The following is a 20952-nucleotide window of genomic DNA, read 5'->3' as shown; positions in this document are numbered from 1 at the left end:
TACCGGTTCTTAAGAAATGAAAAATAATAAAAATCATAAATCAATGTCTGTCATATTAAGGTTTAAATCTTCCCCTTTTTTATTTTCAAGTTTACCTCAGCAGCCGACTTTACCCTAATTTGCGGTATGGAAAATAGTTAATTTCTCAGGAAATAGGGAGAGGAGTTCACCACGCAATGTACCCTACGAGATATGGCCTATAATTTTGAAGCTACTAATTTTGACTCTTCTCACAGGAAATATAGAGTTCTAACGATTCATAAATATATTTAGGAATGAATTTAATTAACCATCCACGTACGAACAATTATATTGTTTCAAACCATGATACGTGAACAGGGCCATGATTCAGTTGTAAGGAGCAGAGAGAATTACGTTTATTCCCAGCTTCTGAAACTTGTAGATTAACTGCGTGTGAAATTCTTCTATAAGATTCTAAAGTAAAATTAATAAGAATCATAAATCTACAATTACATTAGTAAGACTCGAACCATTCACATCAGTATCAGGGAAATAACTATTGCGGCAAACAGAACAATAAACCAAGTTATAAAAAATTCAGCCTTAAGAAAATAAAAATTGCACCACTTTTGGAAAATGTTATGTTTTATTTAACGACGCTCGCAACTGCAGAGGTTATTTCAGCGTCGCCGGATGTTCCGGAATTTTGTCCCACAGGAGTTCTTTTACATGCCAGTAAATGTACTGACATGAGCCTGTCGCATTTAAGCACACTTAAATGCCAACGACCTGGTACGGGATCGAACCCGCAAACTTGGGCATAGAAGGCCAGCCCACTTTTGGATCATGCAGCTAAGTACAGAAACGAATGACAAAATCAAACACTGAATTCAACTTTAAATTATAAACCAAACATGAAGCTGTTTTTTAGTACCGTAGGTTATTTTACGACACTGTATCAACATCCCAGGTTATTTAGCGTCTGAATGAAGGGAAGGTGATAATGCCAGTGAAATGAGTCCGAGGTCCAGCACCGATAATTACCCAGCATTTGCTCATATTGGGTTGAGGGAAAACCCCGGAAAAAACCTCAACCAGGTAACTTGCCCCGACCAGGATTTGTCAAAGCTGGTAAAGAAGACCTATTGAAGGGGTGAAGAGAATAGACTGCTACGTCATTATAAAGAAGAAAAAGAAGGCCTATTAGCTTATTACAAGATAGAAATAAAAATATTTCCAGTTAACTTAATTGGAGAACAGTTACATTTGGATGGAGCAAGTTGTCTATGGTTACATTAATAATCAAGTAATACCGGTACATGTTGAAAGTCACAAAATGAATGTGTTCCAAGAGGTCTTTCGAGTGTGACACACAAATATAATATACACTACAAAACATCAAACATTTTACAGGTAAAATGAAGATCTTAAATTTGGATATCACGTCGAAGATATTACAGTAAAGTGGGGCTATTCCAAAGAATTTCTATCTATTTTTTTGTTATTGTAAAAGTAGCTTTGTTCTGAGTGTTTTGTTTTCAGTAATTTGAAGTAGGTTAGCCTGAATATACTATTCATCAGAATATTTCGTTCTTTAACCTTCATAGTATTTAAAAAAAAAATAAAAGGCACCTTTCAGAAAAGCACTGTGTTTAGGGACTATCTGAAACCCTGCTTTTAAACACAGAATGCTTGTAAATGGGGCTATTCTGAAACTTTTTTTCTCATAGATTAATTCTGATTAATATGATATACAAGAAATCAATGTTTTCTCTTTGCAGTAGGCCTAACAATAAAGTAAAAAAAAGGTAATTTCTACAAAAGGTTTTCTTACAAACTTTCGTTTACAAATATTAAGACAGAAGTTGGAGTTAAACAGAGGTATTGAGAGAGAGGAACAGTAGTTAAGGGTGTTCGAGAAGAAGGTGCTTAGGAAAATATTTGGGGTTAAGAGGGATCAAGTTACGCAATGCAGAACTGCACGCATTGTATTCTTCACTTGACATAATTAGGAACATTAAATCGTTGAGATGGGCAGGGCATGGAGCACGTATGGGTGAATTTAGAAATGTGTATAGAGTGTTAGTTGGGAGACCTGAGGGGGAAAAAATCTTTGGGGAGGCTGAGACGTAGATGGGAGAATAATATTAAAATGGACTTGAGGGTGGTGGGATATGATGATATTGACTGGATTAATCTTGCTCAGGATAGGGATCGATGGCGGGCTTATGTGAGGGTGGCAATGAACCTGCGGGTTCTCTAAAAACCATTTGTAAGTACCGTATCATAAATTTATGGCTTGTAAAAGGACCTGCCTGCCTGTAACTGTACAGTGAATTTAGTGTCAGGTAAATTTCAGCCACTCGAACGCAACTGTCTAAAAACGGATTGAGTACCTGACTGTGTTTTCAAATTCTTCTGCAAAATATTCTAAAAGCTATTAATTGATCAACTAGCGGACTTACTCGTGTTAATTATGTAAGTTTGTGCGGCTTACAGCTGTTTCAGTGCTTCACGCACCATCCTCAGAGCCTACTAGATCTCGGCGTCATCTCGAACTTCTCTGCCTGTTATGTGGGTGTGTTTGATTCTTGAAAGGTGTTGAAGAGTGGAGTCAAATAGTGTGTGTGTGTGTGTGTGTGTGTGTGTGTGTGTGTGTGTGTGTACTGAAATTGATCTGTGTGTTGAGGATTTGATCGGGGTGTGTTTCAGCGTGTTTGTATATTTCGTATTGTTCTAGTGTGTTGAGTTTTTGGTTCTTGGGTTGTATGTGTAGGATTTCCATGTGCGCATTTATGTTATTGTATGTATGGTTTGCATTGGTTATATGATCGGCGTATGTAGATGTATTGTGTCCTCTGATTATTGCTTTAATGTGTTCTTTGTAGCATGTTTGGAATGATCTGCCTGTCTGTTCATGTAGAACTTATCGCAACTATTACATGTGAGTTTGTATATACCTGTGTGGTCGTATTTATTTGTTTGTGTTTTTTGTGTGTTGAGATGTCCACTTTCCCTTCCCCTCCCATGTAGACAAATAATTTAGATGTATATCATATCATTCATCATAATCATCTCTTTCAATAATAAAAATGAACCCAAGTCTTATCTCACAATTTTCGCCAAGAACTCCTCCCCTTCCACACTGAAGCGCTACAATAGATTGGAGGCTACTACTTTCCTTGCCTCTTTATTCAGGTGGATCAACATTTTTGGTAGCTATCTAGGGTGCACAAAATTTTAGAGTAGCCCAGTTTATCAATAATGTCCATCACAGTTTCTTTACCGATGAAGAGCATGCGACACAATTCATCTATTGATTACTTGGAGGTCATCATCTCGTCAACTCGCTGGATGTTGCGTGGAATCACTGCAGTCGCCGGCCGACCCCTTCGTTTTTATCAGCCAACCGTCTTTCCTCTCCAGCTTCTGTAAAGCTATGAAACACGGTCCACTCTGCTCGGTCGACCATGTGTGAACCTATCGTCTAACAGTGCTCACATCCACTGTTGCATCTCCATAAACCATGTTGAGCCTTTCATGCATGCGAATGGGCGTTTTACCTTCCGCATTCAGAAATTATATCACAGTCCTAGATGGCAGCCACTTTATAAACTGATGCAGTGCTGCCATCTGTTAACTTAGAAAGCTGTTACAGCTGGCGCCAGCGTTTTTGGCGTGTGTCCTAGAGTATAGTGCCCAGTTTGTGAGCATGTTGCTAGTTCAGCTGAGAATGGTACCATTTCCTATACACGTCACATCAGCCATTTGTCAAACACAGTTGTCAGACTGACTGCTACAAAGGTAAACCACTCGTACTTAAGGTTCCCATTACTTATTTCACACTCCAAAAACGGTGACGCGGACTGTACTACAGTGAACAGCAAAGAAACCTACAAATTGTCGTATTAAGTTTTTTTCCTTTCCAGTACCTGGGAACGCAGTAATAGCCCAAGTTTAAATGCAGAATTTGGCGACTGCAACAACAATACAGGGCGCGTAATCGTAACATCGCAAATAACCCACATCTAATCAATAATATTATTCTCTCACATCCGCGTCAAAAACTTTCATTTGAGTGTTCATATAAAATCCTTCTCAACTATAGCCGAACATAGGAATACCTTAAATACTTTTTATATCTACAATAATTTGAACACATATCAAGAGTCAATGTAATACAAAAATTTCCTCTTATTATTCCACAACAATATTTTACATACTATCAACAAAGATAAAATAGGTAAATAAGAGAACATGAAATAAATTTGCAGTACAATTTTATCTGTGACTTTCTCACAGTCACTATTTCTCTCCTAAACGTACAGACTCCGTCTCGCGCTTAATGTTATGCTCGCCGTCACTTAATCGTACAGACGCCGTCTCTATCTTAATGTTATTGCCAACGTCATTTAATCGTACAGACGACGTCTCGTTCTTCTTGTTATTGCCGCATCTCTTAATCGTACAGACGCCGTCTCTCTCTTAACGATATTGCTGCCGCCACTTAATTGTACAGACGCCGTCTCTCTCTTAATGTTATTGCCACCGTCACTTATTTGTACAGACGCCGTCTCTCTTTTACTGTTATTGACGCCGTCACTCAATCGTACAGACGCCGTCTCTCTCTTGATGTTATTGCCGCCATCACTTACTCGTACAGCAGCCGTCTCTCTCTTAATGTTAATGCCGCCATCACTTACTCGTACTGCCGCCGTCTCTCTCTTGATGTTATTGCCGCCGCTACTTAATCGTACTAGCGCCGTCTCTCTCTTGATGTTAATGCCGCCATCACTTAATCGTACTGCCGCCGTCTGTCTCTTAATGTTATTGCCGCCATCACTTAATCGTACTGCCGCCGTTTCTCTCTTAATGTTATTGCCGACGCTACTTAATCGTACTAGCGCCGTCTCTCTCTTAATGTTATTGCCGCCATCACTTAATCGTACAGCAGCCGTCAACCTCTTAATGTTATTGCCACCGCCACTTAATCGTACAGCCACCGTCTCTCTTAATGTTATTGCCGCCGCCACTTAATCGTACTGCAGCCGTCTCTCTTAATGTTATTGCCGCCGCCACTTAATCGTACTGCCGCCGTTTCGCTCTTAATGTTATTGCCGCCGCCACTTAATCGTACTGCCGCCGTCTCTCTCTTAATGTTATTGCCGCCGCCACTTAATCGTACTGCCGCCGTCTCTCTCTTAATGTTATTGCCGCCGCCACTTAATCGTACTGCCGTCGTCTCTCTCTTAATGTTATTGCCGCCGCCACTTAATCGTACTGCCGCCGTCTATCTTTTAATGGTATTGCCGCTGCCAATTAATTGTACTGCCGTCTTCTTTATCTTAATGTTATTGCCGCCGCCACTTAATCGTACTGCCGCCGTCTCTCTCTTAATGTTATTGCCGCCGCCAATTAATCGTACTGCCGCCGTCTCTCTCTTAATGTTATTGCTGCCGCCACTTAATCCTACAGACGCCGTCTCTATCTTAACGTTATTGCTGCCGCCACTTAATCGTACAGACGCCATCTTTCTCTTAACGTTATTGACGCCGCCACTTAATCGTACAGTCGCCATCTCTCTCTTAACGTTAATGACGCCGTCACTTAATCGTACAGACGCCTTCTCTCTATTAACGTTTTTGCTGCCGCCTCTTAATCGTACAGACGCCGTCTCTCTCTCAACGTTATTGACGCCGTCACTTTATCGTACAGACGCCGTCTCTCTCTTAACGTTATTGACGCCGTCACTTAATCGTACAGACGCCGTCTCTCTCTTAACGTTATTGACGCCGTCACTTAATCGTACAGACGCCGTCTTTCTATTAATGTTATGGCCGCCGTCCTTTAATCGTAATTTCGCCATCTGTCTCTATGTTATTGGTTACATCACTTAACAGTTTTTCGCCATCTCACTCTTTATGTTACTGTTTCCGTCACTTAACAGTACTTTCGCGCCATCTCACTCTTTATGTTACTGGTTCCATCACTTAACAGTATTTTCGCCATCTCACTCTTTATGTTACTGTTTCCGTCACTTAACAGTACTTTCGCGCCATCTCACTCTTTATGTTATTGGTTCCATCACTTAACAGCATTTTCGCCATGTCTCTCTTTATGTTACTGTTTCCGTCACTTAACAGTACTTTCGCGCCATCTCACTCTTTATGTTACTGTTTCCGTCACTTAACAGCATTTTCGCCATCTCTCTCTTTATGTTACTGTTTCCGTCATTTAATAGTATTTTTGCCTTCCGTCTCTTTATGTTATTGGTTCCATCACTTAATAGTATTTTTGCCTTCCGTCTCTTTTTGTTATTGGTTGCGTCACTTAATAGTATTTTTGCCTTCCGTCTCTTTATGTTATTGGTTCCATCACTTAATAGTATTTTTGCCTTCCGTCTCTTTATGTTATTGGTTCCATCACTTAATAGTATTTTTGCCTTCCGTCTCTCTATGTTACTGTTTCCGTCACTTAACAGTACTTTCGCACCATCTCACTCTTTATGTTACTGTTTCCGTCACCTAATAGTACTTTCGCGCCATATCACTCTTTATGTTACTGTTTCCGTCACTTAAGAGCATTTTCGCCATCTCTCTCTTTATGTTACTATTTCCGTCACTTAACAGTACTTTCGCGCCATATCACTCTTTATGTTACTGTTTCCGTCACTTAACAGCATTTTCGCCATCTCTCTCTTTATGTTACTGTTTCCGTCACTTAACAGTACTTTCGCGCCATCTCACTCTTTATGTTACTGTTTCCGTCACTTAACAGCATTTTCGCCATCTCACTCTTTATGTTACTGTTTCCGTCACTTAACAGCATTTTCGCCATCTCTCTCTTTATGTTACTGTTTCCGTCACTTAACAGTACTTTCGCGCCATCTCACTCTTTATGTTACTGTTTCCGTCACTTAACAGCATTTTCGCCATCTCTCTCTTTATGTTACTGTTTCCGTCACTTAACAGCATTTTCGCCATCTCACTCTTTATGTTACTGTTTCCGTCATTTAACAGTACTTTCGCGCCATCTCACTCGCTATGTTATTGATTCCATCACTTAACAGCATTTTTTTGCCATCTGTCTCTTTATGTCATTGGTTCTGTCACTTAATCGTATTTTCTCTTGTCTGTCTCTTTATAGTGTTACCTCTGCCACTTAATCGTATTTTCGCATCGGTCTCTTTATGCGTACCTCAGCCTTCGGTTTGTACAGCATCGACTTATTTTTCCAAATTCATCAGTAGTACTCGTAAAGGGTAACGTGTGTATCCCAGTGACGGTTGACAAAGAATGAGCAGGCATTGTTTCGCAACACAAGACTTTCAGCTTGGCTCCCTGCTGCGAACAATCGGGTTGTATGTGGTTTGCATTGCCGGCAGAGATTGCGTTATTACGTACTCATATTCTCCCATATATTTGTGCCTGTATGGGCTACTTTTGATTAATATTATTATGCACACAATGTGTCTTAGTGAAACTTTCAGCAGAATCCGTGTAGGCCAGTTTCTATCTGATGCTTTTCCAATTCACTGCGGGCTAAAGCAGGGAGATGCACTGTCACCTTTACTTTTTAACTTCGCTCTACAATATGCCATTATGAAAGTTCAGGATAACACAGAGGGTTTGGAATTGAACGGGTTACATCAGCTTCTTGTCTATGCGGATGACGTGAAAATGTTAGGAGAAAATCCACAAATGATTAGGGGACACGCGGAAATTCTAGTTGAAGCAAGTAAAGCGATTGGGTTGGAAGTAGGCTAAATCCCGAAAAGTCTAATTATATGATTATGTCTCGTGTCTCGGAGAGGTGGAAAAATTCAAATTTCTTGGAGCAACAGTAACAAACATAAATGACACTCGGGAGGAAATTAAACGCAGAATAAATATGGGAAATGCCTGTTATTTTTCGGTTGCGAAGCTTTTGTCATCTAGTCTTCTGTCAAAAAATCTGAAAGTTAGAATTTATAAAACAGTTATATTACCGGTTGTTGTGTATGGTTGTGAAACTTGGACTCTCACTTTGAGAGAGGAATAGAGATTAAGGGTTTTTGAGAATGAGTTCTTAGGAAAATATTTGGGGCTAAGAGGGATGAAGTTACAGGAGAATGGAGAAAGTTACACAACACAGAACTGCACGCATTGTATACTTTACCTGACATAATTAGGACCATAAAATCCAGACGTTTGAGATTGGCAGGACATGTAGCCCGTATGGGCGAATCCAGAAATTCATATAGAGTGTTTGTTGGGAGGCCGGAGGGCAAAAGACCTTTGGGGAGGCCGAGGCGTAGATGGGAGGATAATATTAAATTGGATTTGAGGGAGGTAGGTTATGATGGTAGAGACTGGATTAAGCTTGCTCAGGATAGGGACCGATGACGGACTTATGTGAGGGCGGCAATGAACCTCCGGGTTCCTTAAAAGCCAGTAAGTAAGTAAGTATGCACACTATTAGGCTATATTTTCATTTCATAATTAGTTCTGATCTGTGTTATAGAATTATTAAAATAATATTCATTTGCATTCACACATTCCCGACGACTTTCTGAAGAAACTGCTATCCATACATAAATCTTCTATGTATTTCGGTAATGTTCGCTATTTCTTTTCTTACATATCCCTACATTCGTCTATAATAGAGATGTCGAAGTACCTGTATTACGTGCTCATATTACAAGCAATACAAATTCACTTTTTACCATGATAAAGTAGAATCATCGCTTTTAAGGAAATGTTTTGCGCGTTCTTGCGTAACACCATTTCATTGAGACTCTAAATAACCTGAAATGTTGATACGTCATCGTAAAACAACGCCAACACGCAGTTGAGGCGCTTTGACATCCCTAGTCTATAGTGTGGAGGTTATCATTGTATATCTTCAGTTTCTATTTACTCAATTTTTAGGATTTTTTAGAACGTGAAAACAAATTTGTTTATTTACTCTGCTAAATGCAAATGTAACATCTCTTTGAATAAAACGACATTGCCAGTTTTTATGGACGACTGTGTTATAAATTTGAATGGGCAAGATAAATATCGCATATGTTATTAGAATACGAATATTAAAAGCATAATCTTTTCTCATTATATATGTGTTTAAATATCAGTGTGAGATATGGGTATTTAGGTTTTTACGGTGATTCTGGGGAAATACAGATTAGCCGTGGAATGGAGTCTACCTCATAATTTTACTAATATTATTAAAATAAATTTACAAATTACTAATATTAATAATTGCTGCTAATAGAAACATGTGAAATGTGCATATGGAAATGAATGGAACGTGTGAAATGGACAGAGAGAATAAGAAACGAAGGTGTGTTGGAAAGAGTGGGTGAAGAAAGAATGATGCTGAAACTGATCAGGAAGCGAAAAAGGAATTGGCTGGGTCGTTGGCTGAGAAGAAACTGCCTACTGAAGGATGCACTGGAGGGAATGGTCAACGGGAGAAGAGTTCGGGGTAGAAGAAGATATCAAATGATAGACGACATTAAGATGTATGGATCATATGAGGGGACAAATAGAAAGGCAGAAAATACGAAAGATTAGAGAATGCTGTGTTTGCAGTGAATGACCTGCCTTTGGGCAGAACACATGAATGAATGAATGAATATTTTCTATTGAATAATACCCAAATGTTTACCAATATTATTATTGATTTTCGCTAGAAAATGTTACAGATTACAAGTGCAGAGAACCTGAGACATGTCGCGACCTCTACAGATAGAGTGCTCGTGGTCTACTACGCAGGTTACCAACGTGGTATCAATATTGGAAACGTAAGTCACGTGATTTTCGTATGCTGAAGACAATTCTGTTGAATTTTTTTTACGCGGATTAGTGGTTGTGGTTCAATAGTGAATTTTTTTTAAGTTGGTTATTTAACGACGCTGTATCAACTACGAGGTTATTTAGCGTCGATGAGATTGGTGATAGCGAAATGGTATTTGGTCAGATGAGGCCGAGGATTCGCCATAGATTACCTCGCATTCACCTTACGGTAAAACCTCGGAAAAAACCCAACGAAGTAATCAGCCCAAGCGGGTATCGAACTCGCGCCGAGCGCAACTTCAGACTGGCAAGCAAGCGCCTTAACCGACTGAGCCACGCATATACAGGGACATCATTTTATTTTTACTTCAATTTTTATTGTACCTGAGTTTTTGAATGTACTTCACTCCCACCCCTTCTACTAATGGAGTTTCAACTGTTCTCCAGACAGAATCAAGGCCGCTTATAGTAAACAGCACTGAGTTACTGAGTATAGTACGTTCCAGAAATATGTTCGCGTTTTCCAGTGACGAAAGAACTTTTAATATTGAATCATATTTTCGCACAGGTACTGTCCGTTTGCCTACGTCGCATCCCGATTTCCCCCACCTGCTTCTGCACGGCCCTCTGTAACACCAGGCCTGTCTTAGCTCTTTTCTGAAAACATTAATTTCAGTTAGGAATTGGAAGTTTACGTAATATTATACAACTGTTTAATATAACTTAAATAGAAGGGCCTCGTTAAGCAATTCACTGTCACGTGATTTCTCTCCTTTCTACGATCCTGCGGCATAACTACTTGGACGGGCAGTAGATAACATGCCTGAGTAATTTTATCTGTGCGGGTCGGGCAGAAGTGAAGATGGAATTTACAGTACATAAGGTACTCTTTTATAGGGTAGGTACAGAATTATTTCAACATGAGTTACTAGTACGAAGGACGAAACTGGTAATTGGAATTAGATGCAATAGTCTATATGCGATAATATGCACAAAAGAACTGAAGCCTGTAGGCTATCGAAATGAACGGCCACCATTTTCAAAAATGTGTTTAAATATCCATATTATGATTATTTTTCAATTGAACTTCATTCTCTATAGTGTACGCTAATGTGCTGTGGACAGTATAATATACAGTGCATAATGAATACGTTCGCATGGATAGCTCAGTTCGTGAGTAAAAACACTTATTCTTAATACAGTACTGCATTTTGATTAAATAAAAACCCAATGAAAATTATCGAATTCAAAATCGCGATATTTCCTAGTTTACGTAAATTGATTAAGTACTTTTCTTCCCTCCTATACCTTGTAAAGAGATTTATTTGTGTTTTACGCCAGTATCATCGAACTCCAGTTGTGGAAGGGGGTAGCGAACGGTTTTTCCGGTTCTCTAAAGGTATAGCCAGGTTAATATTAAAAATGTTAGTAAAAATAAAATGATGTCCCTGTATTTCCTGATAAAGCACATGCGAATGTAAGGTGTACCCCAAACTCGAAGATGTACACGCAGTGAGCAAGTTGTCTATTATTGCATTAGACAGACTGCATATCACGTACGTTAGCTATTGTGCAGAACGAAACGGCATTTATCAGCAGAAATTGGGAATGTTATGATGGCATTAAAAAATAGGATTTAAATTCTGCTTTTTATTTTTGTGTAGGGTGTAATATATAACTCCAGGATACTGAACTGATTCTTTATTTTTTCAACAGCTCGAAGACTGATTGGAACCTCACATTGACAGCAATAATCCATCACTCATGAGGCAACTAAGCCTGAAGATAATCGTGTAAGGTGGCCAGTTCCTTTCCCCCTCCATTGCATAGTACTGACTAGTAACATACTCGCATTTTATTAATCAGACTTAAAATTTCAGGTTTTCATGATGACGAGATTGTGATGAAGATCTTGACTGCAGGTTGAAAACCGCCAACCCCCAATGCTTCTCCACAACTTATCTGGATTAGATTCTGCCAGCAACAGGAGTTCTTCAACATATTCGTTCTTCATCTAAACGTGTGAGTATTTGCTGGTTAAAGTAAATATTTTGTAAAATACAGCGCAAAATAGTAATTAATATATCCTTCGTGCTATTCACTCACTACTAATAGTTTAAATAAATTCAATATTAACTGCTACCTTTGCGCTGCATTTAACCCTCATTACCCATTTTGACTTACACCACTTCTGCTCTGAAAATAAAATTAGGCCTACACTTTCTGAGTTAATTGAAGTCACAATTTTTTCAACAAAATTGTGTGTTCATTTATTTGTTCTCACCGACGTCATAATAACAGTAAGTGCATGTAAATTACGTATTATATAGGTAGGATAAGTTGAAATTAAGCTTATGTGTGAAAAATGGAAATGTAATGTAAAATGCGGTAAACTTGCCATAAATATTTAAGTCATAATATCAGCACTATTTGTGACTCAAAATAATAAAGGAAATACCGGTTCTTAAGAAATGAAAAATAATAAAAATCATAAATCAATGTCTGTCATATTAAGGTTTAAATCTTCCCCTTTTTTATTTTCAAGTTTACCTCAGCAGCCGACTTTACCCTAATTTGCGGTATGGAAAATAGTTAATTTCTCAGGAAATAGGGAGAGGAGTTCACCACGCAATGTACCCTACGAGATATGGCCTATAATTTTGAAGCTACTAATTTTGACTCTTCTCACAGGAAATATAGAGTTCTAACGATTCATAAATATATTTAGGAATGAATTTAATTAACCATCCACGTACGAACAATTATATTGTTTCAAACCATGATACGTGAACAGGGCCATGATTCAGTTGTAAGGAGCAGAGAGAATTACGTTTATTCCCAGCTTCTGAAACTTGTAGATTAACTGCGTGTGAAATTCTTCTATAAGATTCTAAAGTAAAATTAATAAGAATCATAAATCTACAATTACATTAGTAAGACTCGAACCATTCACATCAGTATCAGGGAAATAACTATTGCGGCAAACAGAACAATAAACCAAGTTATAAAAAATTCAGCCTTAAGAAAATAAAAATTGCACCACTTTTGGAAAATGTTATGTTTTATTTAACGACGCTCGCAACTGCAGAGGTTATTTCAGCGTCGCCGGATGTTCCGGAATTTTGTCCCACAGGAGTTCTTTTACATGCCAGTAAATGTACTGACATGAGCCTGTCGCATTTAAGCACACTTAAATGCCAACGACCTGGTACGGGATCGAACCCGCAAACTTGGGCATAGAAGGCCAGCCCACTTTTGGATCATGCAGCTAAGTACAGAAACGAATGACAAAATCAAACACTGAATTCAACTTTAAATTATAAACCAAACATGAAGCTGTTTTTTAGTACCGTAGGTTATTTTACGACACTGTATCAACATCCCAGGTTATTTAGCGTCTGAATGAAGGGAAGGTGATAATGCCAGTGAAATGAGTCCGAGGTCCAGCACCGATAATTACCCAGCATTTGCTCATATTGGGTTGAGGGAAAACCCCGGAAAAAACCTCAACCAGGTAACTTGCCCCGACCAGGATTTGTCAAAGCTGGTAAAGAAGACCTATTGAAGGGGTGAAGAGAATAGACTGCTACGTCATTATAAAGAAGAAAAAGAAGGCCTATTAGCTTATTACAAGATAGAAATAAAAATATTTCCAGTTAACTTAATTGGAGAACAGTTACATTTGGATGGAGCAAGTTGTCTATGGTTACATTAATAATCAAGTAATACCGGTACATGTTGAAAGTCACAAAATGAATGTGTTCCAAGAGGTCTTTCGAGTGTGACACACAAATATAATATACACTACAAAACATCAAACATTTTACAGGTAAAATGAAGATCTTAAATTTGGATATCACGTCGAAGATATTACAGTAAAGTGGGGCTATTCCAAAGAATTTCTATCTATTTTTTTGTTATTGTAAAAGTAGCTTTGTTCTGAGTGTTTTGTTTTCAGTAATTTGAAGTAGGTTAGCCTGAATATACTATTCATCAGAATATTTCGTTCTTTAACCTTCATAGTATTTAAAAAAAAAATAAAAGGCACCTTTCAGAAAAGCACTGTGTTTAGGGACTATCTGAAACCCTGCTTTTAAACACAGAATGCTTGTAAATGGGGCTATTCTGAAACTTTTTTTCTCATAGATTAATTCTGATTAATATGATATACAAGAAATCAATGTTTTCTCTTTGCAGTAGGCCTAACAATAAAGTAAAAAAAAGGTAATTTCTACAAAAGGTTTTCTTACAAACTTTCGTTTACAAATATTAAGACAGAACTTGGAGTTAAACAGAGGTATTGAGAGAGAGGAACAGTAGTTAAGGGTGTTCGAGAAGAAGGTGCTTAGGAAAATATTTGGGGTTAAGAGGGATCAAGTTACGCAATGCAGAACTGCACGCATTGTATTCTTCACTTGACATAATTAGGAACATTAAATCGTTGAGATGGGCAGGGCATGGAGCACGTATGGGTGAATTTAGAAATGTGTATAGAGTGTTAGTTGGGAGACCTGAGGGGGAAAAAATCTTTGGGGAGGCTGAGACGTAGATGGGAGAATAATATTAAAATGGACTTGAGGGTGGTGGGATATGATGATATTGACTGGATTAATCTTGCTCAGGATAGGGATCGATGGCGGGCTTATGTGAGGGTGGCAATGAACCTGCGGGTTCTCTAAAAACCATTTGTAAGTACCGTATCATAAATTTATGGCTTGTAAAAGGACCTGCCTGCCTGTAACTGTACAGTGAATTTAGTGTCAGGTAAATTTCAGCCACTCGAACGCAACTGTCTAAAAACGGATTGAGTACCTGACTGTGTTTTCAAATTCTTCTGCAAAATATTCTAAAAGCTATTAATTGATCAACTAGCGGACTTACTCGTGTTAATTATGTAAGTTTGTGCGGCTTACAGCTGTTTCAGTGCTTCACGCACCATCCTCAGAGCCTACTAGATCTCGGCGTCATCTCGAACTTCTCTGCCTGTTATGTGGGTGTGTTTGATTCTTGAAAGGTGTTGAAGAGTGGAGTCAAATAGTGTGTGTGTGTGTGTGTGTGTGTGTGTGTGTGTGTGTGTGTGTACTGAAATTGATCTGTGTGTTGAGGATTTGATCGGGGTGTGTTTCAGCGTGTTTGTATATTTCGTATTGTTCTAGTGTGTTGAGTTTTTGGTTCTTGGGTTGTATGTGTAGGATTTCCATGTGCGCATTTATGTTATTGTATGTATGGTTTGCATTGGTTATATGATCGGCGTATGTAGATGTATTGTGTCCTCTGATTATTGCTTTAATGTGTTCTTTGTAGCATGTTTGGAATGATCTGCCTGTCTGTTCATGTAGAACTTATCGCAACTATTACATGTGAGTTTGTATATACCTGTGTGGTCGTATTTATTTGTTTGTGTTTTTTGTGTGTTGAGATGTCCACTTTCCCTTCCCCTCCCATGTAGACAAATAATTTAGATGTATATCATATCATTCATCATAATCATCTCTTTCAATAATAAAAATGAACCCAAGTCTTATCTCACAATTTTCGCCAAGAACTCCTCCCCTTCCACACTGAAGCGCTACAATAGATTGGAGGCTACTACTTTCCTTGCCTCTTTATTCAGGTGGATCAACATTTTTGGTAGCTATCTAGGGTGCACAAAATTTTAGAGTAGCCCAGTTTATCAATAATGTCCATCACAGTTTCTTTACCGATGAAGAGCATGCGACACAATTCATCTATTGATTACTTGGAGGTCATCATCTCGTCAACTCGCTGGATGTTGCGTGGAATCACTGCAGTCGCCGGCCGACCCCTTCGTTTTTATCAGCCAACCGTCTTTCCTCTCCAGCTTCTGTAAAGCTATGAAACACGGTCCACTCTGCTCGGTCGACCATGTGTGAACCTATCGTCTAACAGTGCTCACATCCACTGTTGCATCTCCATAAACCATGTTGAGCCTTTCATGCATGCGAATGGGCGTTTTACCTTCCGCATTCAGAAATTATATCACAGTCCTAGATGGCAGCCACTTTATAAACTGATGCAGTGCTGCCATCTGTTAACTTAGAAAGCTGTTACAGCTGGCGCCAGCGTTTTTGGCGTGTGTCCTAGAGTATAGTGCCCAGTTTGTGAGCATGTTGCTAGTTCAGCTGAGAATGGTACCATTTCCTATACACGTCACATCAGCCATTTGTCAAACACAGTTGTCAGACTGACTGCTACAAAGGTAAACCACTCGTACTTAAGGTTCCCATTACTTATTTCACACTCCAAAAACGGTGACGCGGACTGTACTACAGTGAACAGCAAAGAAACCTACAAATTGTCGTATTAAGTTTTTTTCCTTTCCAGTACCTGGGAACGCAGTAATAGCCCAAGTTTAAATGCAGAATTTGGCGACTGCAACAACAATACAGGGCGCGTAATCGTAACATCGCAAATAACCCACATCTAATCAATAATATTATTCTCTCACATCCGCGTCAAAAACTTTCATTTGAGTGTTCATATAAAATCCTTCTCAACTATAGCCGAACATAGGAATACCTTAAATACTTTTTATATCTACAATAATTTGAACACATATCAAGAGTCAATGTAATACAAAAATTTCCTCTTATTATTCCACAACAATATTTTACATACTATCAACAAAGATAAAATAGGTAAATAAGAGAACATGAAATAAATTTGCAGTACAATTTTATCTGTGACTTTCTCACAGTCACTATTTCTCTCCTAAACGTACAGACTCCGTCTCGCGCTTAATGTTATGCTCGCCGTCACTTAATCGTACAGACGCCGTCTCTATCTTAATGTTATTGCCAACGTCATTTAATCGTACAGACGACGTCTCGTTCTTCTTGTTATTGCCGCATCTCTTAATCGTACAGACGCCGTCTCTCTCTTAACGATATTGCTGCCGCCACTTAATTGTACAGACGCCGTCTCTCTCTTAATGTTATTGCCACCGTCACTTATTTGTACAGACGCCGTCTCTCTTTTACTGTTATTGACGCCGTCACTCAATCGTACAGACGCCGTCTCTCTCTTGATGTTATTGCCGCCATCACTTACTCGTACAGCAGCCGTCTCTCTCTTAATGTTAATGCCGCCATCACTTACTCGTACTGCCGCCGTCTCTCTCTTGATGTTATTGCCGCCGCTACTTAATCGTACTAGCGCCGTCTCTCTCTTGATGTTAATGCCGCCATCACTTAATCGTACTGCCGCCGTCTGTCTCTTAATGTTATTGCCGCCATCACTTAATCGTACTGCCGCCGTTTCTCTCTTAATGTTATTGCCGACGCTACTTAATCGTACTAGCGCCGTCTCTCTCTTAATGTTATTGCCGCCATCACTTACTCGTACAGCAGCCGTCTCTCTCTTAATGTTAATGCCGCCATCACTTACTCGTACTGCCGCCGTCTCTCTCTTGATGTTATTGCCGCCGCTACTTAATCGTACTAGCGCCGTCTCTCTCTTGATGTTAATGCCGCCATCACTTAATCGTACTGCCGCCGTCTGTCTCTTAATGTTATTGCCGCCATCACTTAATCGTACTGCCGCCGTTTCTCTCTTAATGTTATTGCCGCCGCCACTTAATCGTACTGCCGCCGTCTCTCTCTTAATGTTATTGCCGCCGCCACTTAATCGTACTGCCGTCGTCTCTCTCTTAATGTTATTGCCGCCGCCACTTAATCGTACTGCCGCCGTCTATCTTTTAATGGTATTGCCGCTGCCAATTAATTGTACTGCCGTCTTCTTTATCTTAATGTTATTGCCGCCGCCACTTAATCGTACTGCCGCCGTCTCTCTCTTAATGTTATTGCCGCCGCCAATTAATCGTACTGCCGCCGTCTCTCTCTTAATGTTATTGCTGCCGCCACTTAATCCTACAGACGCCGTCTCTATCTTAACGTTATTGCTGCCGCCACTTAATCGTACAGACGCCATCTTTCTCTTAACGTTATTGACGCCGCCACTTAATCGTACAGTCGCCATCTCTCTCTTAACGTTAATGACGCCGTCACTTAATCGTACAGACGCCTTCTCTCTATTAACGTTTTTGCTGCCGCCTCTTAATCGTACAGACGCCGTCTCTCTCTCAACGTTATTGACGCCGTCACTTTATCGTACAGACGCCGTCTCTCTCTTAACGTTATTGACGCCGTCACTTAATCGTACAGACGCCGTCTCTCTCTTAACGTTATTGACGCCGTCACTTAATCGTACAGACGCCGTCTTTCTATTAATGTTATGGCCGCCGTCCTTTAATCGTAATTTCGCCATCTGTCTCTATGTTATTGGTTACATCACTTAACAGTTTTTCGCCATCTCACTCTTTATGTTACTGTTTCCGTCACTTAACAGTACTTTCGCGCCATCTCACTCTTTATGTTACTGGTTCCATCACTTAACAGTATTTTCGCCATCTCACTCTTTATGTTACTGTTTCCGTCACTTAACAGTACTTTCGCGCCATCTCACTCTTTATGTTATTGGTTCCATCACTTAACAGCATTTTCGCCATGTCTCTCTTTATGTTACTGTTTCCGTCACTTAACAGTACTTTCGCGCCATCTCACTCTTTATGTTACTGTTTCCGTCACTTAACAGCATTTTCGCCATCTCTCTCTTTATGTTACTGTTTCCGTCATTTAATAGTATTTTTGCCTTCCGTCTCTTTATGTTATTGGTTCCATCACTTAATAGTATTTTTGCCTTCCGTCTCTTTTTGTTATTGGTTGCGTCACTTAATAGTATTTTTGCCTTCCGTCTCTTTATGTTATTGGTTCCATCACTTAATAGTATTTTTGCCTTCCGTCTCTTTATGTTATTGGTTCCATCACTTAATAGTATTTTTGCCTTCCGTCTCTCTATGTTACTGTTTCCGTCACTTAACAGTACTTTCGCACCATCTCACTCTTTATGTTACTGTTTCCGTCACCTAATAGTACTTTCGCGCCATATCACTCTTTATGTTACTGTTTCCGTCACTTAAGAGCATTTTCGCCATCTCTCTCTTTATGTTACTATTTCCGTCACTTAACAGTACTTTCGCGCCATATCACTCTTTATGTTACTGTTTCCGTCACTTAACAGCATTTTCGCCATCTCTCTCTTTATGTTACTGTTTCCGTCACTTAACAGTACTTTCGCGCCATCTCACTCTTTATGTTACTGTTTCCGTCACTTAACAGCATTTTCGCCATCTCACTCTTTATGTTACTGTTTCCGTCACTTAACAGCATTTTCGCCATCTCTCTCTTTATGTTACTGTTTCCGTCACTTAACAGTACTTTCGCGCCATCTCACTCTTTATGTTACTGTTTCCGTCACTTAACAGCATTTTCGCCATCTCTCTCTTTATGTTACTGTTTCCGTCACTTAACAGCATTTTCGCCATCTCACTCTTTATGTTACTGTTTCCGTCATTTAACAGTACTTTCGCGCCATCTCACTCGCTATGTTATTGATTCCATCACTTAACAGCATTTTTTTGCCATCTGTCTCTTTATGTCATTGGTTCTGTCACTTAATCGTATTTTCTCTTGTCTGTCTCTTTATAGTGTTACCTCTGCCACTTAATCGTATTTTCGCATCGGTCTCTTTATGCGTACCTCAGCCTTCGGTTTGTACAGCATCGACTTATTTTTCCAAATTCATCAGTAGTACTCGTAAAGGGTAACGTGTGTATCCCAGTGACGGTTGACAAAGAATGAGCAGGCATTGTTTCGCAACACAAGACTTTCAGCTTGGCTCCCTGCTGCGAACAATCGGGTTGTATGTGGTTTGCATTACCGGCAGAGATTGCGTTATTATGTACCCATATTCTCCCATATATTTGTGCCTGTATGGGCTACTTTTGATTAATATTATTATGGACACTATAGGCTATATTTTCATTTCGTAATTAGTTCTGATGTGTTATAGAAGTTATTAAAATAATATTCATCTGCATTCACACATTCCTGACAAATTTTTGAAGAAATTGCTATCCATACACAAATCTTCTACGTGTTTCCGTCATGTTCGGGATTTCTTTTCTTATAAGTCTCTCCATTCGTCTATAATAGGAATGTCGAAGTGCCTATATATTACGTGTTCATATTACAAGCAATACAATTCCAACAAGGTTTAAGTTTTAGCAAGATAAAGTAGAAACATCGCTTTTAAGGAAATGTTATGCGCGTTCTTGCGTAGCACCATTTCATTCAGACGCTAAATAACCTGAGATGTTGATACGTAATCGTAAAACAACGCCAACACGCAGTTGAGGCGCTTTGACATCCCTAGTCTATAGTGTGGAGGTTATCCTTGTATATCTTCAGTTTCTGTTTACTCAATTTTTAGGATTTTTTAGAATGTGAAAACAAATTTGTTTATTTACTCTTCTAAATGCAAATGTAACATCTCTTTGAATAAAACGACATTGTCAGTTTTTATGGATGACTGAAATAAATTTGAATGGGCAAGATAAATATCGCATATGTTATTAGAATACGAATTTTAAAAGCATAATCTATTCTCATTATATATGAGTTTAAATATCAGTGTGAGATATGGGTTTTTTGGTTTTTTCGGTGATTCTGTGTAATTGGCCTGCAGGTTAGCCGGGGTAACGATCCCCGCGGAGTAGTCTTCCTCATGATTTTACTAATATTATTAAAATAAATTTACAAATTACTAATATTAATAATTTCTGCTAATAGAAGCATTTGAAATGTGGATATGGAAATGAATGAAACGTGTGAAATATACAGACCCTATAAGAAACGAAGCTGTGTTGGAAAGGGTGGGTGAATAAAGAATGATCCTGAAACTGATCAAGATGAGAAAAAGGAATTGATTGGGTCATTGGTTGAGAAGAAACTGTCTACTGAAGGATGTACTGGAAGGAATGGTGAACTGGAGAAGAGTTCGGGGTAGAAGAAGATATCAAATGATAGACGACATTAAGATATGTGGAACATATGAGGGGACAAAGAGAAAGGCAGAAAATAGGAAAGATTGGAGAATGCTGTGTTTGCAGTGAATGACCTGCCCTTGGGCAGAACACTCAACGAATGAATGAATGAATATTTTCTATTGAATAATACCCAAAAGTTAACCAATATTGTTTGTGAGTTTCGCTAGAAAAATGTTACAAATTACAAGTGCAGAGAACCTGAGACATGTTGCGACCTCTACAGATAGAGTGCTCGAGGTCTACTACGCA

The 20952-nt window shown here is 39.1% G+C and overlaps 1 long non-coding RNA gene across 1 annotated transcript in view; it reads left to right on the top strand.

Annotated features, from left to right (window-relative positions):
* Window positions 1–11632: 11632 nt before the first annotated feature.
* Window positions 11633–20952, top strand: part of LOC138701960 (uncharacterized) — a 93633-nt gene continuing 84313 nt past the window's right edge. The window contains exon 1 of the long non-coding RNA XR_011332734.1: window positions 11633–11759. This is a non-coding gene — a long non-coding RNA (uncharacterized lncRNA). The remainder of the gene's footprint in view (window positions 11760–20952) is intronic.

The sequence above is a fragment of the Periplaneta americana genome, chromosome 6 (genome assembly GCF_040183065.1).
Source record: "Periplaneta americana isolate PAMFEO1 chromosome 6, P.americana_PAMFEO1_priV1, whole genome shotgun sequence".
Taxonomy (NCBI): Eukaryota; Metazoa; Arthropoda; class Insecta; order Blattodea; family Blattidae; genus Periplaneta; species Periplaneta americana.
This window is presented reverse-complemented; position numbering and strand designations above follow the sequence as displayed.